We start from the raw sequence: 25,899 nt of genomic DNA on the forward strand, positions 1-25,899 counted from the left end.
TGTAAGAAACTCAGACCAAGTATATATAAAGTATATACTTAAGTTTATATTTTAATGGATGAGAAAGCAGCAAGAAAGAAAATAAGAGAGGCCTTAAAAGGGGAAGAAGAAAAAGAAAAGAATAGCCAAAACTCCTAATACCTCAATCTTGTAAATTGAAAGAAGAATTGTTTAAAGTATATTTTAAAGTCAGTAGTTATCTGTATACATGTCCACAGAGAAGTCATAGTTAAGACAGACATTATCATTCTGCTATATACATATATGCAGAAAGACAAATGCTCTATGGAACACTTATGGAAGAATTTTAAATGTTTCTTCACTGTCCAGCAGTTTTACACCAGTGATTTAATTTATATGCTATCTATATATTCCAGGGATCTGACCTCTCTTGATCCACATAAATAGCACACCACTTAGCATTTATCTAGACTTTTCTAAGTAGAATCTTAAGGTTTTTTGAATTAATCATCTTACTGACTCTTATCACACTAAGAGAGAGAAACAGCAATCAACATGAACCATCTGGGATGAATGAGCAATGCAGAGGCACAGAAAATCACATGACACTGGCAATAATTTGCTCCCATTGTTCTTTCTCATTGTCCTTCTGAAAAAGAACAATGGGCATTGTAAACTTCTCAGAACTATGGATTATAAAGTTCAGCCAGATGCTTTTTCATATAGACAGACATAGCTGACGCATGGAGTGACATTGCTACGTGACTGCAAGACTAGTGCTGATCAACACTAATGTACCACCAGCAGAATGTACACAGAAAGAATTATAATGGCACTGAATATAAGAATTAGAAATGGAAAGGTTTTCTGAATTAGCCCTAAATCAAACAAACCACCCAGAAAATCAGATCACCCCACCACCCAGCCATTTGTCTTCTCTGACCCCTCTTGGGGTCTGACTCATTTAAGGGAATCATTTGTGACCAACTCTGTTCCCAAATCATATTGTTCACAGTATCATCCCTCCACTAAATTTTTAGTTTCTGAGGGCAAAACCTTCACTTATTTTTGTATTCTCAAGCCCTATTAAACATATAAGAAGCACCTAATAACCTAATAAATGATGAATTAAGTAAGTAAATGATCTCAAAACTGAGACTGGTTAAAACTGAGGGGCACATACAAGTCACCAAGACCTAAAGTGTTGACTTAGACCCCCAAGAAGCATTCAAATACTACAGCTTATCCCGAAAGGAATGAATAAAATTGTCATGGCTTGCTTTCAAGAAATATGTCATGTTAAAGAAAATACTTGCTAGATTGTTTTTATTGTAATATTCTTTTTAAAACTCTGTATTGTAAAATAGCTTTTTTCCAAAATTTAAGGTATAAGTTTAGTATGAGGAAATAAAAATTTCCTATAATCCTATCAGAATTGGTTTTATATTTAAATATAAATACTTAAAATTGTGTAAAGAAAAAATTAAAAAGTAAAAATGTGGGGACGCCTGGGTGGCTCAGTGGTTTAGCTCCTGCCTTCGGCCCAGGACGTGATCCTGGAGACCAGGGATTGAGTCCCACACTGGGCTCCCTGCATGGAGCCTGCTTCTCCCTCTGCCTGTCTCTGCCTCTCTCTCTGTGTCTCTCATGAATAAATAAATAAAATCTTTTTAAAAAGTAAAATTGTGTAAAGAATTATATTATGTATAGTTTTATGACAAATTTTAAAGTAAATACCTCTATTATCATTTTTTGTAAATATGCGGAAGCACTACAATTTTTAAAAGAGTGCTGATATATTCACTCCCAAATATTTGACTACTATCAACTCATTAATGAGCATCCTTACACAATTAGTTTTGCCCACTTCTCTAATTACTACTTGAGGATAAATGTCTAGCAGAGAAATTGCTACATCTAAAGAGTATGCATATTTTTAAGGCTTCCGACATGGAATACTAAAATTACCTTTGTCAGTATATACTATTTATAGTCTCAAAAAATCTACGTGTGCCCATTTCCTTACCCCTTACTTGACCTGGTTGTTTCTAATCTTGCTAACATTTTATTGTCTATTTCTAGCAAGTTTTCAAATTACTGTCAAAGAAAACTTAGCCCCGGTGGTGCAGCGGTTTAGCACCGCTTGCAGCCCAGGGCATGATCCTGGAGTCCCGGGATCGAGTCCCGCGTCGGGCTCTCTGCATGGAGCCTGCTTCTCCCTCTGCCTGTGTCTCTGCCACTCTCTCTCTCTCTCTGCATCTCTATGAATAAATAAATAAAATCTTTAAAAAAAAAAAAGAAAACTTAGATTAAAGCATATGCCCTCAATTTATGTTCTCTAATTTGGCAAAACTACAATAGAAGAGTTTAATATTTATTTTTAACTCATGCTACATAATGACATTATTCCTATTTGTACAGCTATATTGTAGGGGAAACGCACTAAATTTTAATCCCAATGTCGTTGAACCTGGAAATATTTTCTAGAGTATGTAAGTGTCATAGTAGCAATGGCTTAGAAGGATATTTTCCATACCAATTGAAATAAAACTAATTATCCTAATACAGTGATGACTTTTGCAATTGTAAAGGAGGAGGAGAAGTAGTAGTAGCAGTGGAGGATGAGGAGAAGAGGAGGAGGAAAGGAAATACTTTCTAGTTTATTTTGTTGCTTTTGAGCACATCAGAAACCATAAGAAATTTCACTGCAAGTGCTCTAAATAGGTAATCAGCTATATCTGTGGTTATCTTGCCTCCATAAACATTTCCTGATGATTTTGCTAACCATAATCTTGTAATAGAAATTCTCTGAATTCTACTCCAATGGAAATCCCGGATTATCCCACTCTAGACAAAGAACGAAATGTCAAATTGACAACCGTCTAGCTTCTATAATCAAGTTCTTGCCAAGTTGAGAAAAGTGATATATGAGAAAGATAATCCAAAGGCAAAGCTGAAAAGCCATTCTGCAATGTATACTAAGCTCTGTTCTAATATTAGTTCTTCAGATCGGTAATGATTTAAATTCCTATAGAAATCCTTATGTAGGATAATGGTTTCGTAGCTAGACTTGTATCAAAACTAAATATAAGAAAACATACTTACCCAAAATGAATAATGTGTTTTTGTGTATCTCACATAAAATGGCTGTTAAAGACATTGTTGCTCCAGGGTCCTGGGATCAAGTCCTGAATCAGGCTCCCCATGGGGAGCCTCATTCTCCCTCTGCCTACGTCTCTGCCTCCCTCTGTGTGTCTCTCATTAATAAATAAAAAATCTTAAAAAAAAAGTTTTAGAATTCATTATAGGAAGAAGTTTTCTCTCCTAAAGATATAAATATTATCAGGTTTCCTTACTTTACTGTTTTTAAGGAAGCTCAGATCTAAATTTAACTCCAAATACACAATGTACTTTCACATTTGTGTTTCTGACTCAGATTTCCATGGCCCTTTTATTCATTTTAAAAAATTAAGGTAGCTTACATCATTTTTTGGTAACAGAAAACATGGAAAATAAACACATAAATGATGAGATTGCTTTTATGTCCTAATCTTGATCATTCACATTGATGAAAATGACACGAGGTACAAGTAACCAGATGCTAAAACCCAGAAACCCCACATGCATTTGGAATTTACTTAGAAACATGCTTGAAAACACTCATGCACCAGCATTTGTCTTTATTTTTCTCACGTGATCCTGAAGTTTGGTCCAAGACAAAGCTCAGCTGATACTCTGACTTAAGTCATAGTTAACTACTCCAGGGGAAAAAATGGATTATCTACCTGTGTTAGCTATTTAGTGGTGCCAGGCAATTATTACTATTATGGGAATGAAATTATTAGTGCCATATTTTACATAGAAAAGATGCCACCACCCATATTGCTTTACTCAGCCCTAGTTGAAAACAAACTATATTCTAGGATTGAACAAATGTGTAATACATTGTAAATAATGGAACCAAGTCTCTCACTGTTGTAAGGAAGTTACGCAGATAAAAATGGAGAGGGACAGAAGGAACACTGTAGTATCGGACTGGAACTGGAAGTATCAGCATGAAATCACAGACATAATATACAGAGATACCTGGATATACACACAGATCTGTGTAAGTATGTTTTTGATGCACATATTTATGTTTATGAGTACATATCTACATACACTTTTTCCCAGATCTGTCTGCTTACAGGACCTGGAAGCAAAAATTCTCCAGTAGCAATGAGCATACCTATTATCTCCTCCAAATTTTTGGTTCTAAACACCATTTCCTATTAAAAGGAACCAAGAATCCTCAGAAAAGCAGCTGATTCCAAAGCTGGGGCAGGGAAAAATAGAAGACTCTTGCATATCTTGTGCCAAAAAGTAAGAAAGTGCTCAAGGAATAAGCGGGACATGTCAAAATGACAATAGACTAAGTAGAGGGAGCTCCTCCTGTCCACATCTTGGACAGTATTAGCATAAAAATAAATGTTATTAATCCACAATATTAAAGGATTACAATCCACTAAATAAAGAATCCATGAGTTGTTACAGAAACAAACAAACAGGAAGGGAATCTTCTTCCATATACTAAAACCCAACTCATAAATGAAGAAGAAATGATCACCATTAGCAAGCCATCATAAGTACTGCTTCAGGCAGAAATTATTGATGAATTCTAATTATTTGGTAAAAACCATAGCATGTGCCTCTGGATACAAGTACTCAACATCACTCCTGTAGAACTCCTGCCCAAACTGTCTGACCTGAATCTCATCCCAAGGTAACATAAAACTCACACTGAAAGATAGTCTAAAAAACAATTGACCTGCATAATTCAAAAACATCAAGGCCATAGGACACAATGAAAGTCACAGAAAGCGCTTCAGTTTAAAAGATTTAAAAAGACATGACAACCAATTGCAAGGCATTATTTTGTATTTTCTTCTGTCATAGGAACATTATTGGGATAATTATCAAAACTTGAAATCTGTAAATTAGATAAGTACATTGCTAACAGTGTTAACTTGTTAATTTTTTAGGTCATTGAACTGCAACTATGTAAGATAATTTCATTTTCCTATGAAATAGCTAAGCATTCAGAGATAAAAGGGTATTATGCCTACAACTTACTGTTAAGTAGTTCAGAAGGAAAAAGTCTACAAATATATATATTTGTGTATATGTGTGTGTAGGTAGGTAGGTAGATATGATATGATATGATATGATATGATATGATATGATATGATAGATCAACCAATACATGGATGGATGGATGACTGGAGAGAGCAAAAACGAGAGACAGACAGTTGCAGAAAGAGAGAGAAAGGGAATTTTATAGGACCCTTGACAAAGGGAATCCAGAATTTCTTTGTGCTACTCTTGCATTTATAGTAAATCTGAAATTATGTCAAATAAAAAAGTTTTTTAAATTCCTTTGTTAGTTGAGAAAGTACTTAGACTCTGTCTGGCTTCTGATCTGCAGACCTAATTGTAATAAGTGTGTCTAATAGATTTATTTCTGAATAACAATGCACGTGTATATTTTTCCCCACCTAAGCACTTTTCAAACTGAGCTGTAGTCTGTTAGTAGGTAAAAACAATAGCATGTGATGAAATTAAATCTAATTGGTTGAATATGACCGACAATTTGAGTGAGCTTGAATAAAAGAGAGAATTTCAAAATGTATTATACTTTATAGAGCTAAGTATTTGTCTTTGATCCTTCTATTACAATTACATATAATTACAATGTATATGTTTGTGTGCCCTGAGTCTTAATGTAAAATGTTTTTCTCACTACAATTCACTATCAACAAACAAATGAAAAGACTGAGAATGATCCTCTTTTTTATTAGAAGTTTACTTTCAAGTGTATGCATATACACATTCAATTTACCATTCATTGAATCCCTTCAGTCATCTCACATTGAACAACTTCTGCTTCTCAGATACCATACTGTTGATGGCTACTCTTATCAAACTTGTCAACCTTTCTGTTCTCTTCCCCCTCTCTCTCAGAGACAGTCTTGCCTGCCGAGTTAGTAAAAGCTAATACATCTTAAAAGTACTCAACAATAGATGGGAATCCAAACTACAAATTACAGAATATTCATTTTGAGGAAAGATAGAATTCTATAGTTTTTATCCTGGTAATATAATTTTCTCAGTTTTAAGTTATTTACCCAAAAATTGTATTTAAAAGAATTGATGCCTTCCATAGCTTGACTCTGGGCATGTGTCAAAAAAATGCACAAAATAATGAGCTAACATCAAGTAAGTATACACAAAAATATTCAGAAACCACCAACTGGGATTAGTTTCAACAGCTTAGAGTCACTTTGTAAGCATGGGCTCCTCTATAAATACATGTATTTTGATAAATGTGTCTAACCTGAGTTTTTAGGCAATGACTAAAAGGCTTTATTCTAGCCTTTTCTGCTCTTGTCATAACCCAAAGATCAATTAATTTCTCTTCCACCCTGGACAACTTCCTCTTTAAATCATAATCTCTGGTAATTTGGTGAAAAATTATATAACTACCCTGTTTATAATTGTCTTCTTTAAAACAAAAATCATGGGCATAACTATAGTTCTTTAAAAATGAAATAAGGGGAACCCTGGGTGGCGCAGCGGTTTAGCGCCTGCCTTTGGCCCGGGGCGCGATCCTGGAGACCCAGGATCGAATCCCACATCGGGCTCCCGGTGCATGGAGCCTGCTTCTCCCTCTGCCTGTGTCTCTGCCTCTCTCTCTCTCTCTCTCTCTCTCTCTGTGTGACTTCATAAATAAATAAAAATTTAAAAAATAAAAAAATAAACATTAAAAAATAAATAAATAAAAATGAAATAATATATTGACTTTAGGGATTATGGATATTTAAATTTAGAATTGTCAGGTAATATTCTGGTGAATTTTATATCTAGTTTCTCAAATATTACAAAGTATTATTATCATAAAATCATGCCTTTTAATACCTTATCTATTTGAAATATAACCAGATTTTCCAACTGTGTCTTTATAAACACACAGTACAAAAAGTAAATGTACACAGAGAAGAAAATGTTTTTTTTTTTAAATGGTTATTTGTGACAAATCTCACACCTGCAATTAAAAGTGCATTAAATCTTCCCATTTCATATTTGGGTCTTAATGCCCTATTTTTTATCTTATTTTATCAAAATGTAATTTCTTCATTGTAACTTACTTAGAGTAGGCTCTTTTAGTACTTTCTAAATATAGGAAACTATAGAATATATAGGACTGCAAAAAATAAAATATATAAAAAAACTAAAAATATATATAGTTTTATTTTCTGGGATGTGACATAAAGGTATTATACACATCAATATTTTTGTGATACAGCCAGGCCCACATGACTTTCAGATGTTCTGAATTAGAGTGAGACTCATGGGATAAATTCCAAACCACTTACCAAGACAAGAAGCCTTACAAAATCCAGCTTTTAGGTGAATTCTGAAGAATCACTTTTTACCATAATCCCATAAATATACCAGATCATTTCAGGTTCCCTGAACCTCAGCCTTCCCTATGCTCTTCCATACCAGACCACTGTGGCTATAAAGATGCTGACTACTCAACCATTAACCCTCAGTACACCTGATCATCTTTCAAGATCAATTTCACAAAATTCCCCCTGGTTCCCTTAGCAGTCCCTTTCCCTTCTCTCTGGAAGATAATGCTTCCTTCTCCTGTATCCCCATGCCTCTTTGGTCATACTTCTCCCTTATGCTGTATTTTACAATATTGTCTCTTCTATTAGACCATCATGAGCTTTTCAAAATATGCTCCAGCCATTCACTATTTCTGACCTCCCAGAGTATACAAAGACATCTAGACACAAACAGAACTCTCCATTGCTTTTGAACAAATGGATAATAAAAGGCAACAAATACCACAGGAAAATATAAAGAATTATCACATTCCCAAAAGAGAGTGACATTTTTAGCCACTTGATTGTCCAGATCACAAAGGAAGTTATAACTGGTTTGGGCATGAAGAACAAGTATGACATGGAAAAAATGATGGTAGGATGGAGATTGTAATAGATGACAAGAAACTGAAAGAACCAAGACCTAAAAGCCTAAGTATGGTGGCCACAAGAATGTGCTGCAGACCTTGTAATAGATGACAAGAAACTGAAAGAACCAAGACCTAAAAGCCTAAGTATGGTGGCCACAAGAATGTGCTGCAGACCTTCAACCATAATAGGTCAAAGGTTCCCTGACTACTGTCTCTGAAATCCGCTGCAGGTTTTGAGCTGTGGCCACACTTACCATGTCCTTCTCCCAGGCAATGACTGGCACAGTATAGATACTGAAGCAGACAGACCCATTCCCAGGAAAGCAGGACTCCTCTGTTGGCTGATTTTGCCTTGAGAACTCCCCTATAACTCTACCTAAGACAATCTAGGATGCTTCTATGCAACCTCTCTTATTCACCTAGGGTCAAACTTGCATCAGAATTGAGGTTTCACTCAACTTTACCTGGCCTGGCTTCTTTTGTATTTTCTCTTACATGGGCATTTCCTAAAATTCTTGCATTTTTTTAACCCCATTTTAGCACTGGCTTCTTGGAAAATCAAGACTAACACATGAAATATACAGTACATTTGACTAAGTAGTAGAAATTAAAACTGGAGGAGCAAAATGGGACTTGATTATTGAGGACAACTAGCCAATTCAATACTTTGCCTCAAGGCGGTATACATCTTTATTTCCTAATATAAATAAAACTGCCTATGTAGTTTGTAAAATTCACTGGTGACAGAAATTTCGTAACTTCCTTCTGCAAACTGTTTCTTAACTTAATCCTCTTTCACATTCTACATAGGTCTATACTAAATCCCTTACTGTGATTTAAGGTCATTTCTTCCAGTTCCGGTGTCTATAGGGATAGATTACAGCCAAATATAGAAATACTGAATTAACTATGTGAACTGTCACTCCTAACTGGAAAAATTTTTTACAATATTCTGCGTACATGGTCTTGCAGGGCCACTGGCCATCTTTCCTATTTGGCACAAAATTACGTCTCGTTAATCTAATGTAATCATGGAATACCTGCTTTTAATGCACTGAAAAAAATCATTCCCCATTTGCAAAGAGAAAAATAAAGGTTTGCATGTTTACTTCAGAGAGGTTTTTATGAATGCTAATAGAAAGGAAATGCTTTTTTCCTGTTCTAAAGTCTTTCAAATACTCTGCCTTCTACTGAGAGTAAAAAACTCAATCTTCAATTATTTATATTAAACATAGCATTTTTATACAATTTAAAATAATGGATATATACTTTCTTCTGTCCAAGATTTAAAACAGAGATGGAATGCGTGTGTGAAATACTGCTATCTTTCCAGATCTCTGCTTGAATAAAATAAAGGCATTTGTCTGACTGTGATAAGCACATTGTCTGGTCCAGATTCTCCAAGTATGTAAATCAACATGAAAAGCTCCAACAGCAAGACTTACCCATCTGCATAAAGCTTCAAAAATGATGATGTACTTACCTAAAACAGAAGGAAAGATGACATTAGTGACATTCATCACAGTTTAGACATATAGTGAAAAACACATTCTAGAAGGCATGTGGAGCATCTGTTCCCCTCACCACTGCCAGACTCAGTTTTAGGGCTTTTGTTTATAACACAACAGGCCAGATGGTGGTGTCTCTCTTACTATCCAAAATTACTCTGAGTATACTTCATGAGTATCTGCTCAATAAATGTTGAAAAAAATGTAACAATCAACTAGCCAAGCACTATGACTTATTTAATAACAGTAACACTTAATAACATCTATTGGATTTTTACTTGCCTGTCAAACCCAGTGCAATATGCTTTACGTGCACTTATTATTTACTCTTCAGAGGATGAAGGTCAGGTAAATACTCTTATTATCTCCACTGAAAAGATGATGTAAATGAAGCTCGGAGAAGTTCATTTAACTTGCTCAAACTCACACAGCTAGAAAATGTTGGAGCTCAAGTTTTCACAGGCTCTCTGATTCTAGAGCCCATTCCTACCATCTATACTATACTACCAAAACCCAATGGAAAAGATACACAGCACTATTGGTACTTTGTTAAATAAGAAATCATAAAAATAGAACTGATACAATTTCAAAACTTGGAAGGATGAACAATTCCCAGTACATAGCAGCTGCTCAATAATATTTGCTGAATGAATAAATAATAACCAAATGGGTTTACTAATATTTAATAAATGTACTCAGGTTTTACCCAACACAACAAATATTTGCACAACAAAGCACTCTAATGTGTAAGTGACTTCTTCCTGCAGCTGGCCCTGTACCAAGGCTTTATTACACTGATTACCTAAGATGAAAACTGAATGCTCTTAAGGAGAATGATGAGGGATGGATCTGGAACAAAGAGCCAGAGAGCTATGAGAAAAGCATTGGAATCCTCAAATCCTTAAATGGCACCTTAGTCTAAATATAAAATCCTACAGCTGCTCAAGAAACACTTAGCAAGTTGGGTTTTCTTCAGGTTTTTGGTCATGTAACAGTTGGGTTTTCTTCAGGTTTTTGGTCAGTCTTATAGAGGTTCTGGTTAGCAGCAACACGTTAAACATAAAATAGCTGAGGAAGGAACAGAAACAAGGGGGCCAGTTATTTGAGAGAATACAGTACATCAAAAAACAGACATAAGAAATACCTGGGGTGTTAAATTCAGGAAGAAATAACCATCAACTTATCTCATGTTTTCATATTCGTAACATATCCAAAAACATGATTTTAAAAGTAATTAACACCAAGGAGTAAATTGTCCTTTAGAAATGCGGTCTCTGGGATCTCTGGGTGGCGCAGCGATTTGGCGCCTGCCTTTGGCCCAGGGCGCAATCCTGGAGACCCGGGATCGAATCCCACGTCGGGCTCCCGGTGCATGGAGCCTGCTTCTCCCTCTGCCTATGCCTATGTCCCTCTGCCTGCCTCTCTCTCTCTCTCTCTCTCTCTCTCTCTGTGTGTGTGTGTGACTATCATAAATAAATAAAAATTAAAAAAAAAAGAAATGCGGTCTCTGTTTCCATAATCTCGTATCATAGTAAGATAAACCAATGAAACAGGAGGAACTTCACACAAATATCTAGAGTCTTTACCACGTAACTCAATTTTAATATGTTTTATATTAGAAAAGTCTTCATAACTAGGACTTTTTTCATTGTTTTTCTCAGCATCATATATAGATTATAGATTTATATAATGGTTAATAAAGTTAAGCTCCCCCCTCAAAATTGTTTTAAAAAGGCAACAAACCTAAAAAAATGTATTAAACAGTTATGTTTATTTCAAGCTCAAATTAGACTCAAGTAAAACAGAGATCACAAGTATTTGCAAATTTTAGTGAAATACATGTAATTTTATCCTGGGCTCCTGTTCATCCATAAAGATAACTGGACGCAACATAGGAAACTTTCGTTTCAAGGCAGTTAGAAAAATGTATTTGGTTCCATTTTGATAAAGACTCTGGAGGGACCCCAGAGCACAGCTATTGACCTGTATGGTAGATAAGATCTGACAGGATGAACTTGTTGAATAAGAATGACTGAATGGCAGTTTTTCTTTCTCCACTTCTGTGTGAGGATACTAAGGTTCTAGGCAACATACCATTGCTCAAGGAACGAGTATGAGACTAAATAGGATTCCATTTCAATAAGCTTGAAATATTCTATGGGATGGATTTATACCACTGTTCTACTGAATATTTGGATCGATTCTAAGTGATAAATGGATATGAAAACAAGACATCGAAGTCTGCTATATTAAGTGCTGACAGAAGTAGGGGGAACTCAAATATGGATAGCATTTGAATTTGTACTTGGGGAGAAGGGCAGAAGCTTTCCAAGAACAGTGACGTTTATTCATTAGAATAAGGCAGAAATTCTTCCAGCACTAAATTGTTCTTCATCCCTGACCAACCCCAATCTCCATTTCCAAATTTCTTGATCAATTAGCAGTTTCTTTAAAAAAAAAAAAAAAAAAACCTGCAATATCTTATTGGAAGTCTTGTAATTTTGTTCACAAACACCTGTCAACTCAGGGTATCTGTTCCTACACAAAGTGGATGCAGGTCAGAAGGATGAGATTTATTGCTGAGTGGCTTTCTGTGCTAGAAAGATGGTTACGTAAATTTGAGGTGAAGCCATTATTCATGGTTCACTCTATGTCTGAACCTGGTACTGTGCAATGAGCCCATGTTCTTGAAGAAATTTTTTAAAACTCCTAGAAAGGCAACACATTCATACTTGAAACAACTATTAAATGATGCAAAACAACTTATAATTAAATGTAAATTACACAGTAGAGACATTAAATGCTAGAGGAATTTAAGAAATGAGAAAAAGATGTTTCAGCTGTTGTGTGGGATTATAGCAATATGCTGTAACTGGGTGGAAAATCATCAAGAGTGTTTTTGGACTTATGATATGAATGCACAACCAGTACCTCGCCATAGTCTAGAGTAAAAAGATTTCACATAGAGATTCCAGGATGAGTATTAGGGCTGATTAAGGACCAAGCCAAAGACTTGCAAGAGACCGTGTGCCTATGGTAATTTTAAGAAAGCAGAACCGTACCCTGCCTTCCTATGATCATTTGTTCCTACAAATCACAGACTGATAATTGACTGTGACAAGTAGCAAGTAACATAGGTAACAGGCTACTTTTATTTTTTTTTAAGATTTTATTTATTTATTTATGAGAGACACAGAGAGAGAGAAGCAGAGACACAGGCAGAGGGAGAAGCAGGCTCCATGCTTCTTATCAGGGAGCCTGATACGGGACTCGATCCCAGGACTCCAGGATCACACCCTAGGCCAAAGGCAGGCACTAAACCGCTGAGCCACCCAGGGATCCCAACAGGCTACTTTTAAAGTAAAGCCTTTTAAAAAATCACAAAGTACTATTAGTAAATTTTGCTGAAGGATGTTCACTTATTCAGTATCAGTCACCTTTGTTTCATGGAATCACGCAAAAATCCTCCTAGTTACATTACATTGAGATTGTTTTAAAGTCTGAACCCCATTTACACACATCTGAATTATACTGATTTATATCTAACCCAACGCCATCACCTGGAAATCTCTACAGTCCCTAACCTTCTAGGATCATCTTTTCCTTCCAAATTCAATAAACAGTTCAAATCTCTATCTCAGATTTATTACGGACCCCAAACATCCATGATATCACTCTACTTTTGAAAAACAAAAACAAAACGAAAAATAGAGCAGGTTCAAGGACTGCCTCCTTTGAGTCTTTCACTCTTTGCTACCCTACCTACCCATCTCTCAGTCATAGGTGCCCTCTACTCTCTGGTCTTTATAGCATATTACAATTGCTTCCTCAATAACTGAATTGTTTCCTCAGCTACCCTGCAGATTAACTATTTGGGCCAATATCAGTCCCACTTTTGTTGTTCTGTTGACCTTCTTCATAATACATTTTGGATCCTAAAGTCCTTTTGGGTGAATTATACAGACTGGAATATACTTGAGATATATTTGATTTTATTCTCATTAAACTGGTTTCAACTCATGTTGTTTGTATTTCTCAATGTCATTTAAGTCAAAGTATAGAATCATGCTGGGAACAATTATGTAGTAATGTTAGCATTTTTATTTATGTACCTACTATGTACCAGGTGCTTGTTCTAGGGATACATAAATGACTAACAAATCTGGACTCACATGGAGCTCACATTCTAGTGGAGGGAGACAGACTAAGCAAATGTATAATACACAGGTACATTACACAGTGTTAAAGAAGGTGATGAGTGCTATGGAATAAATTGAGAGGGAAGCAGAGGTAGAGAATGGTGGTAGGCTAGGGGAGTACACTGCAACAGTAAATAGGAGAGTCAAGGTACATCTCACTGGAAAGGTACATCTGAGCAATGACTTAAAAGAGTTATACTTAAGCACAATTATTTGATAAGAAACCAATAGAGGTCAACTGTGCAGAATAACACATGCGGAAAGTACTTAAATTCTTGGAAGAAAAAAATAAACAGATACAAACCAAGTTTTTATTTGAATTCCAGTTAGTTAACATACAGTTAGTTTCAGGTGTACAATTCATTACATAAAACACCCGGTGCTCATCACAGCAACTGTACTCCTTAATCCCATCACCTGTTTCACCCATCCCCCCACACTACCTCCCCTTTGGTAACTACCAGTTTGTTAAAAATCTGTTTCTTGATTTGCCTCTCTTCTTCTCCTCTACCATGTTCATCTGTTTCTTTCCCAAATTCCATATGGGTGACATCACATGGTATTTGTCTTTCTTTGACTTATTTCCTTAGCATAATACCCTCCAGTTCCAACCATGTTGTTGCAAATGGCAGGATTTCATTCTTTTGATGGCTGAGTAATACTCCATTGTGTTTACATACCACATCTTCTTTTCCCACTCATCAATCAATGAACATTTGGGCTCTTTCCATCATTTGGCTATTGTTGATGATGCTGCTATAAACATCAGAGTACATGTATTTTTGTAACGTGTAAATGCCTAGCAGTACAGTTGCTAGATCATAGGGTAGTTCTATTTTTAACTTTTTGAGGAATCTCCATACTATTTCCAGAGTGGCTGAAAATATTATTCAAAATGTCTATATTACTCAAAGCAATCTGCACATTTCAGGCAATTTCTATCAAAATACCAACATCATTTTTCACAGAGCTGGAACATACAATCCTAAAATTTGCATGGAACCACAAAAGACCCCAAATAGCCAAAGCAAACTTGAAAAAGAAAAGCAAAGCTAGATGCATCATAAGTCTAGCAAGTTATATTACAAAGCAGTTGTGATCAAGGCAGTATGTTACTGGCACAAATTAGAGCAGTTTTGTTAATCTTGGGGCTGAGGGAGTTGAGGAAGCCTTCCTGAACTGGGAATAATTTGGAGCGAATCTAAATTAGAGGCTATAGTTAGCAAGTCAAATAGAGTTTACTTATCCATTCATACATACATTGGAATAGACACTGGAGATAAATCATTTAACACTACAGTGTCTAAATTTGTGGAATTACACTCTAAAAGAGATCTGTTAAGCAAAAAGTTGTGTAATTAATCATCATTATGCTAAGTGCTATAAAGGAGGCATACAGAGGTAACAAGGGGACTAAATCTCCTCTGGGGTGTCATCAAGGCAACGGGGGTGATGAGAATGCTTCTCTATTTTGAGTGCTATATTTATTCATTCAATGAGTATTTATCAAGCGTTACTATATTCCTGTACTGTGCATCCAGCACATACCATCTCATTTCATCTTCACAACAAACCTATTAAGTAAAGTTTTATTATACTCATTTAACAGATGGGAAAACTGAAGCTCAGAGAGATAAAATATCTAGGTCAAGATCTCAGAAGTTATGAGACAGGATTCCATCCCAGACCTGTTCAGGATTTCCCCATATCAATCAGGAATCAGGAAACCTGTTACCAAGATCTCCGCTATAATGATGAGTTGAGATTATATATTTACTAAAAACCAACAGTTGGGGAAGAGGTAGGAGAGGCTGATGTGGGCTGCCATGGCCAAGAATTAACTCAGCTCAATTGTCTCAGTGGGATCCACCCTTTGGTCCCACTCGACATAATAAATTTTCCAAATTCTCTTCTCCTTTTATGCTTACTTTATGCAACAAATTAATATTGTAGGCCTATAGACATCAGATTCATTGATATGAACAGCCCTTCTAAGGAGCTCAGTCTAATGAGGATTCAGACTCATAAAAAGATAAATGGAGTCTAATATGGCATGTATGCTACTGTTACAAAAAAAAAAAAAAATTAAAGAACTGGGGCCCAGTGGCAGAGGCTCCTAATTTTGCCTGAAGACTTCTGAGAGGAATTGCCCTTTGCCCTGAAGATTGGAGAGAAGCAGCAAGATACCAGAGAAAAGGAGGAGGAAGAGGGCATTCTCTATAGGAACCAGAGAAAGCCTGCCATGTTTTTCAAACTGGGGTGGTTGGCAGAGGTGTTATCTGTATATGTGTTAGAGGGAAGAGAAATGGTCCTGTCTTCCTTGAGGCAGATCACAAAGTAACTAATTTCACCTCTGACTTTCTGTATTACAAGGATATTTGAAAAGTTGACAGTGCTGTGGTTTACTCTTCCACAGGGGCCCTTAAAAATCATTATCAACAAGAGGCTAAGGTAGGAGGCCAGAAGCACCACATACAGGCACACTCAAATCCTATCATAAGGAACCTTACCTGTGAACTGCTGTGTTGTTTGAAAACATTATAACACTAAGTGTAAAAAGAATGCTAGCCTACATATAGTTGTTAGAGGCATTTTGGATTTACTGATTTGTTTTTTTGTTTTTGAGGTTGGGAGATAGCGAGAACATGAAGTCACGGGAATTGCTTTATAGTACGAAAGCAAATCTATTTAGAGCAAAACCATAATTACACATGCAGCTCTTGTGATAGGGATAACAGGATCACATATTATTCTACTTGTGAAGACCCACATCAACAAGCATTTGATTCAAAGAACCACATTCATTAGCACAGACTATCACTAGCTCATCACACATTCAGATAAGAAACCCAATCCCTGTGCCTCCAAAAACTGCAAACTACCATGGCAGTTGCCTCATTTCCCTGAGAGTAGAGGTTTCACTCAGCACTTGGGCCTGAGAGAGTCCTCAAAGTAGGCAATTAGCTTGTTGGGTACGCAGTGCACTTTGTATCTCTCCATTACCACATCCTCCATCAGGCTCAAGCAGAACAGAAGAGCTTTCAATGTCAATAGTTTTTACCATTTGAGATCTTGAAGCAGAAATTCTTAACCCATTCCTTTCTACTATTTCTCTGTAGCTGAGAAAAATGAATAACTCTCATTAGTCTGTAAAGAAATTAGAGTATCACAGAACAGACAGAAGCAGCTATACTAAACTAACAAAAGGAATTTTTTTCCTTTAGAGGGCGAAGGGAGGAATAAGATTCAAAATTTCTGTCGAAGGGAGGAATAAGATTCAAAATTTCTGTCATAGGGATCCCTGGGTGGCACAGTGGTTTGGCGCCTGCCTTTGGCCCGGGGCGCGATCCTGGAGACCCGGGATCGAATCCCACGTCGGGCTCCCGGTGCATGGAGCCTGCTTCTCCCTCTGCCTGTGTCTCTGCCTCTCTGTCTCTCTGTGTGTGACTGTCATGAATAAATAAATAAAATCTTTAAAAAAAAAAAAACAAAATTTCTGTCACAATTTAATAGAATAAACATGGCAATAAATTATAGTTAAATAGCTGGTGGTTATAAGTATCTCATAAAAATGTTTTAAATATAAAATATTTACTCTTCTGATATCACCTCCAACAATTGTATAAAAGAGCACCAAGAGAAACAGAACTTCCTGGATCTCAGGTCATTTTAAAGACTTTATTTACTTACCAGAGAGACAGAGAAAGAGTGAGAGAAACAGCTAGATCATAAGCAGGGGGAGGGGCAGAGGGAGAGGGAGAGAGAGAGAACCTCAAGCAGACTCGATACTGAGCTTGGAGCCAGACACAGGGCTTGATCTCAAGACCCTGAGATTATGACACAAGCCAAAATCAAGAGTTGGATTATTAACCCACTGAGCTATCCAGGTGCCCAGGATCTCAAACCCATTTTCAATCCACAACAAGTTTTCCTTTTGCTTTTGTGAGAGTCTGAGTTCTCAGAAAGGTGATCATGGAATGGAAGTTAAGAACTTAGCCTTTGGACCCAGAATGCCCCCTTCAAACAGGGTCAAAGCTGAGCATCCAAGAAGTGGCAGCTATCTGATGATGAAGATGATGATGGTGGTGGTGATGATAATGATGATAGTGGTAATGACCACAATGACTTCAACAAAAAAGAGAAACATGGGGAGGATGGTCTGGTGATCAAAAGTCATTGGAGCTTGTTTGTGGACTGACTTGTGCCCCTTTCCTGATAAATACTTAAGAACCAATATACAGAACAAGAGATATTCTTTATCTCTTTCCCTTCCAAGCTGAATCAAAAATAAATGTTTTTGTTTTTTAAAATCTTCCTAAAGCTGAATTGATGCCAATTAAGGGTCAGTCTATCCCTTATTTAAATCACCATCTACTAATTAGACCCAATTTGGATAGTTAACCTCCAAAGAGAATTTTAAGAGCTTCTTCTGCACAGACACTAAAGAGTATTGATCAGACAGTCTCAGGCAGGCTCTCTTGAATTTGCACAGATTTAATCTAATAGAGGGCAGAAATTCCAATAGCAGTTCTGTAGGAATCCCTAGTCACAAGTTTCAATGCCCTGCATAAGGAAGTTTCATAACCATTACTGAACTCTATTTGTTGCCACCTTGGGAATACCTAGAAAACTAATAAAAGAGAGAATATGATATTTGGAACTGCAGGGAGGACTGATTACAATCTCTTTTGGTTCTGAGCTACAGCAAAATCATCAATTAATTGTGAACATTACAATATAACTTTGCAGTAGTTGGCTGACTTAGAAAATCATTTTCTGATATTATATCACTTTACCAACATCCCAAGTTTGAGCAAACATATTTTTTACATTTTTATTTTCCTTCTATAAACCATTTCACCAAGGTTAAAAAAAAAATAAGAGCAACAAAAAGAGCACCATCCCTTAGGTATTTTATTTGCAATCAAAATCAAATAAGAATGTAACTTTGCAAAGATTAAATAGAAATGGTCATTTTTTTTTTATGTTTCACATTTATCACATACCAAAAAAGTGATATGGGAGAAAAGAATCACTAGGTAACTATATTTATATAGTTATATTTTATATTTATATAAAATACCCAATAAAGGAATAAAGGAGAATAAATTTATAGCATGTGTTATACAAATTTACACAAATTTTTTTTTTACACAAAAATTTTTTGATATAACCTTACACTTATTTATCTGCCATATTTCCCCATCCTCCTGTTCACAACAGAACTTCAATTCTCTTACTACCTTCAAAAGTCACTCCACCTGTCCCCAAACCTCACCATCTTCTTCCTGTCTTCTCAATTACCAATAGCTCCTCATCAAAAAATCTACCCCATTCTACCAAATACACTCATACAGCATGCCAATTATACCTATTTACCGTTTATGGAACTAGGGTCCTTCTCTCAATCTGGAGAACCACTAACCTAGCTCAAGCCCATGTGATATTTTGCCTGAACTATATAGCAGCATCCACCTTTTATATTCATAGCTTTTAATCCAGTCCCTTACATGTTTATTTTCCATTTATCCTCCATGATATGACCTTGCTTAACCATTGCTTGGATACTTCATGGTTCCAGGACAAATTCAAAGTCCTTATGCTGGCACACAAGGTTCCCAGGGCCTGGTCTTTGTTTATTTCTAGTTTCAGATCTTGACAATGATCTACTCATCATTATCCCTTTGTCACACAAACCATGTGATTTCTTCCCTGAACATCTCTGTTTCTGTTATCTCTCTCCTTCTGGAACCTCTACTTCTCCCCTCAACTTCATGCTCACTCTTTAAAATTTACCTGAAATCATGCCTTTCACCTCAGGTTAGGTTAAGTCCTGCCCCTTTTATTCTCATAAAGCCCTACATATACTACTAGTCATGGCATTCACATGTTTGTCTTGATTACCTATTTAAACCTCTATACCCACCTCCACCCCCACCTGAACTCCTTCAATTTGAACTCCTTTGGAGATGGGATTTGTTATTATTTATTTATGTTAGTGTCTCCTGAATCCAGAATGTAGCGGATACATATAAGATGTTTGTTGAGTAAGTGAATGCCCTTATCTAGAACAATTAATACTGAAAAGCAAAGTAAACAAGGTGGAGAAAATGCTATTCCTGGGAATTCAGGGATGGGAGTAGGGAGTGAGGCCCTGGGACACATCCCCAGAGAGTTTTACAATTAGGGGGAGTCACATGGTCAGGGAAGTGCTGATTCTGGAAAGCTAAGACTCCATAAGAAGCACCTAGGTGAGGAGACAGGAACCTGTGCTACAGGTTTGTGAATTTCTGGTGAAAAACAGCTCAACTCTTCGTGTCCATGTTTGAGGACGGGAGAAAAAGCACATACCAATGGACACAGAGGGCTGAAGACACAGAGAAGCATGAAGAGGTTAAGTGTGGTCCTGACACAGGGAACATGGCAACAGTGAATTAAATCCCTAAGGAACAAGAGAGCACTACTCAACAGAGATACAACAAAAGAAAGTAAGGTGGAAAGTCAGAGGATAGATATATCCATACCTCGAGAGCAATCTCATTGGGACACAGTTTTTGGTTTGTTATGTATTTATTAATTATATTGCTCTAAAAAAAAGATTTGATGATGTTGAGGAAGAATAAGAAATGAAAATTATTATTTGAAAAGTATCCCACCAGTTCCACTTGTGAAAAGTGAGCTTATTAGCAGTCAATATGAAAAGAGAACACAATCTTTTACGCAGTTTGGAATTATTCAAAAGAAACGGAGCTCAGCTTGATACTGAAGCATCAGGTAGAAATGTTCTCTGGGTCCTCAAAGAGAAAACATTCTGAAACAATGAGCCACAGCGTCACTATAATGTTTTCCGAATACAGTGTTACTTCAAGAGTAAGAAATTTATTTGGGGGGCACTTGGGTGGCTCAGTCGGTTAAGCATCTGCCTTTGGCTGAGGTCATGATCCCGAGGTCCTGGGATCAAGCCCTGCTTCGGGCTCTTTGCTTAGCTAAGAGTCTGCTTTGCCCCTTCCCTCTCCCTCTGCTTGCCATATGTGCTTGCTCTTTTACTCTGTCAAATAAATAATAAAATCTTTAAAAAAAAAAAAGAAAGAAAGAAAAGAAAAGACATTTATTTTGGATGTTTATTCCAAAATAAATAATCACCTAAAAGCCTCTTGCCCTTGATCACAGATGCACACGGAGACATTCCCTCCTATAAACTGCAAATGACATTTCACGTCAGATATTATATCTCACGTTGCATATCTCCCTCTAGTCTGGAGATACAACTATCAATAAAAGAAACATACCTTATTTTTAAAAAATCTTTATTTTCATATCCTTGGTTATTTTCTGACAACACATGGTTAGTATCACTTTTGATGGCGGCACATTACACTTCAAATAAGCCTCATCACAAGAACGGATGGTGTGTGTGGGCTTATACAGCATTACAAATTAATGATAATTCAAAAAGGCACCATGTAGCTTCTACTTGAGAAGGAACTTTCCCTTGGCATACTGAAGGGGAATCTGGCAGTGTTTTCTTTGTCCCCAGCCGACTTCTCAATGAAATGTTTCCACTTTGCACCCTTTGGGTTCAGTTGTTCAACTGGTTACAATTAGCTAGATTAGTAACTGGTTGAACAACTGTAACCAAAGAGTACAGACTGAAGTGTTGAGGTCTACTAGAGAAGGGTTTGCTAGTGGTGCTCAGCAGAGCTGTCTGTCCTCTTCAATGTTTGCACGTATGACTTGAAGTAAGATACATACTTTCAGGAGAGATTTATTAAACATTGTTTCAGTATTTAGCAATTGTCTGCTATTGTGACAGGGCCTGAAAATAACCAAGAAAACTTCATTTACATGTCCCCATGCCAAGCTGGGGAGTGGAGGAGACTGAGATTATATTACACAACAGGAAATTTAACACTTGACCTCTAGCTGGAAAATTTGGATGAAGAAAAACATTTCAAGGAGAAATGAAAGAGATAACCCCCTCACAATCCACAATTTACAAATAAACATGCAGTCATTGAATTTACCTTTGTGTAGTCAAACGCACAGTATTACATAGGTGGCAAGTTAACAGGTCTTATTTAAAAACACAAATAAGGAAAACAGAAGCCCTGCCTTATTAATCTGAAAACAGAGGATTCTCATCTCCCCAAAGCCTAGGCTACTCCCTAAAACTAATTTAGATACTTTGTAAAACTCATTCTTCTGAGCACCAAATGTTCATTTATTGTAATAATGTGCCATGCTTAATGAGCTCCTAGCTGTCTAGAATGGTTATTCCCTTCCCTAGTCACCTCATATTTTTGCCATGGGACAGACTTCTGCATCAGGGCACACCTAGCAAATTTTGTCAGCTAAATTTTGTGAATTCCTTTTCAATTCTTCAGGGTTGACTGAGAATTTCAAGAGTTCCCAGCAATGCACTTGGAACTGGGTAAAAATTGTAGAACAAAGTTCCTATTCAGATAATCCACAAATCCACTGGATTGCTTTGCTACTACTTGTAAACCCATTATAATTAGCTGTTGGGTATTTTCTGTTATTCAAAAACTAATTTTTCCCCTTTCTAGTTATGCAACAGCAATGAATATTTACACCGAGAGAGAGTAGTGTCCCTGAACAAGGCATTCAGTGAGATCCAACTCTGGGCTTACGTGATATCTCTCAGGTTTTAGACTAAGTGGCAATGTACACAGGAAAGGATCAAAATCCAGTTTACGTCAAGATGGAAAAAAATGGAAATGTGGGAGCAGGATACTTCAAAATATTTTCTTATAAATATATATGCCTTTCCATCAGATTCATCTTAATTTTCTAAAACTTTGTAGAACTTAATACTCCAACTATAGATATTAGTCAAAGCTGTTTAAAACCAGGCTTCCCTTATTTACAAAAGGCAGTTTTTACAAGACAACTATCAAGAATAAACACAAAAAGAAATGGAAACTTTTCCATTTCTAGCAATTTGCCAGAGTAAACTGGCTGTATATTGAACACAGCTGTTTCTGTGAGATTTTTTTCTTTTTTTGGAATTTAATATTGACTGTGTTCATGTGACAAGAGTATAGTAAAGGAAAGATTGTTCTGAGCCTGATAAGGGAGACCAGAAATAATTGCTCCCACAGGTTTTCCCCAGCGTTAGTAGCCAGACTCTTATCCGGAGCCTCCCCAGGTAAGAGCCCATCATTTGTTATGTTGATGACAAACAAAACATTCTAGGACTTTTCTTGCCACCTTCCAGAAAATGAGGAAAAGCCAGACCCAGCTAGGAGACAGTTCTGAAGATAAAGTAAAAAGGCAACCTCAAATTTAAACACTAGTAAGAGTAAATCTTACTCTTTTATGCTTCTCACTTTTCAACTGTTGAAAGCTGTTTCTCACTGAATTCAATGCTTGAAAAAAAAAAAGAAACCAAGACAGTTTTCCCAGACTACGGTACATATATCTTCCTGCACGCCGAGTTTTTGGTTAAATAACAATACTAATAAAATTAGATACTTCTAGCACATTATTTAAACAAAATTAAAAGACTCTTCCTTCTCATTTGCCCAAAGCCTATCTCAATTATTAACAGTTACATTTTATTCGCTGCTTAATTTTGTGCTGGAAACTACACACATAAATACATTATGGTATTTACTATTCCCAGCAATCTGATAGGCTAATCTTGGCCTAGCAATCCAGATCTCAACTCATCTTTTGTGGGATCAACTATTCAAAATGTGGGATTAAAGCACAATGTTAAAAGTCAGTCCTCTGGAGTTCAATGGTCTATATTTGAGTCCCAGCTGCAAGAAGTTGAGCAAGTGGCAAAATGAAGATAACGGTACCACCAACCTCACAGTATAATTCTGGATACTAAATCTGATACATGTTTGCTTGATGCATCTCCAGACCTGTACTGGACCTCTGGGACCCTTCGAAAGGTATTGCATGTTTGTAAACCTGCAGAAATGGAATACAGACCCTGACATTCCCAAAAATACCCATGCCTTGAAGGCCACCAAGCTGGTTTCTCAGGTTCCATTTACTTGGCTATGAAGAATGTTCCTCACCCAAGATAATCCCTTTACAAAAGTTCATTTCTGTTCTTTTTTTTTTCTGAAGCTTCTCTTGGAGCCAGGGAAAGGTGTGGCCAGTGAGGATTTCATGGTTATTTGTGCTCTAGCTGGTTTGGGTACTTTAGTTCAGGAAGGGACTGGGTTGGATACAGGGATCAGTGACAATCCTTTTAGCCCATAGCTTAAGGTTAACTAACCTGGCACAGGCCCACCTTCTTAGGCAAAATTAGGAATTCAAATAATTAAAGGCTAGGGTATCAGAAGCAATGTGATTGAACCAAAGAGCTAAAATAATGGAATCTTGACATTCTGTGCTCAAGTTACAAGGCTCGCAAGAGTGCAAACTAGAAAAATCTCTTTTCTAGGCTAGAATAAGCACAGCTCTACCTGACTTAGGTTTTTCTCTCAGTGAGGTTTACAGAGCTTTGAGGGAGTTTACCAATTTATTTATGAATGGTGCTTCATGGTTTAGGAAGAAACAAACTCTAAAATGCATGATTTGTTTACAAGACATGATTCATGTTTATACAGATATATTCAGTAAGGTTCAGCTAGGGATGGGGGTAGAGTACAAAATGGTACTATATAGAGATATAAAGGTCCTTTTCCTAGCTCTCTCTCCTTAATACACACATATACATATTTGATAACTTAATGGCTCTAAATAAATATTACAGAATAGATTTCTCGAAACGTAAAGAAGACAGTAAGCATATCAGCAATTCTCAACCTTTTTTGACTATGCACACACAAAAAACAAATTAGATCAATCATAATGAGAAACTTCTAACAATAACCGTAACATAAACACGGTACCCAATAAAGCTTTATTAGCAGAACATTGGCAAGACAGCAGGAACTAACGGCATGAAGTAGCACTTCACCTTTGTTAGAGAACTTATTTTCTATTTTTTGATGAAAGAGTTTGGTTGTGATTACTAACATATTTTTAGGGCCTGTACAACTCCTTAGCTACACATGAGGGTAAGACATAGCCAGAAACGGTGACATAACTGTCTTCAGTTACAAACAACATAGCTCCTGTTCAGGGATAGCAAATAGAAAAACAATGGGTTGATTTTACACCTCTTCACTGAATTAATTCTTTAATTTGAAAACCATTTGTTGAATACTGTTCATCTAAGTACTGGGGAGAATTGGAGATGAAAAGATAATAGTCCCTGCCTTTAAGAAGCTCCCAATTTTGTGGACACTCATCCACAAGTTGGTCACTTCCAGTTATTGGTCCAGTTGCAGGGCTTGCAACTCTGGTCCTCAGGCCAAATCAAGCCTATAGCCTGTTTCTGAAATAATATTCTACTGAAACAGAGCCACACTCATGAGTTTACATATTGCCATAGGCTGACAGATATGAGTAGTAGCAACAAAATTCTTATGGTCCCCAAATCCTAAGATAGTTACTAATTTGGCCCTTTATTAAAAAAAAAAATCTTGCCAATCTATGGTCTCATGAATAAAATATCAGTTTAAATTATAACTAATACATTTTTTACAAGGAGTAATCACATGATTATGATCAATCTGTGACTCTAGTGAAAAATATACTATGTTGGACATGGATTTTGTAACAAAGATGGATTGTTTTGTAAATAATAAAATATAATTTATAAATTATAAAATATATTCTCATGATAAATATATGAAGAAAAGAGTTGCTTTATATATGCGCTATAGAAAGATATTTAGAAGAATTTATATGCAAAAAATTGGGGATCCCTGGGTGACTCGGTGGTTTAGCACCTGCCTTTGGCCCAGGGCATGATCCTGGAGCCCTGGGATCGAGTCCCACATAAGGCTCCCTCCATGGAGCCTGCTTCTCCCTCTGCCTGTGTCTCTGCCTCTCGCTCTCTTTCTCTCTCATTAATAAATAAATTTTTAAAACGCTTAAAAAAAGAATTGATATGAAAAAAACCTCCCAAGGTACATACAATATTTATAGCATGTTCTTATTTATTAACATAAAAGGAAGCATTTACCTACACGTACATGTTTTTATTTTTATATTCATTGACTATTTCTTCAACTTACATAAAACTAGTAAAGTTTTATTCCTAAACAGAGACACCATCCTTGGTACTAATAGAAATTTTTATCATATTGTTCTATTGCCTGAAATAATGTATCTTAAAGTA

At 36.4% G+C, this 25,899-nt stretch overlaps 1 protein-coding gene and 1 non-coding gene across 13 annotated transcripts in view; both read right to left on the reverse strand.

The window, feature by feature from the left end:
- PDE4D (phosphodiesterase 4D) overlaps positions 1 to 25,899 on the reverse strand; it is a 1,400,346-nt gene that overhangs the window by 638,210 nt on the left and 736,237 nt on the right. The window lies entirely within an intron of this gene.
- MIR582 (microRNA mir-582) lies at positions 21,252 to 21,332 on the reverse strand. The gene has a single exon (NR_049504.1). It is a non-coding gene; the product is annotated as a microRNA mir-582 (primary transcript).

The sequence above is a fragment of the Canis lupus genome, chromosome 2, assembly GCF_011100685.1.
Source record: "Canis lupus familiaris isolate Mischka breed German Shepherd chromosome 2, alternate assembly UU_Cfam_GSD_1.0, whole genome shotgun sequence".
Classification (NCBI taxonomy): domain Eukaryota; kingdom Metazoa; phylum Chordata; class Mammalia; order Carnivora; family Canidae; genus Canis; species Canis lupus.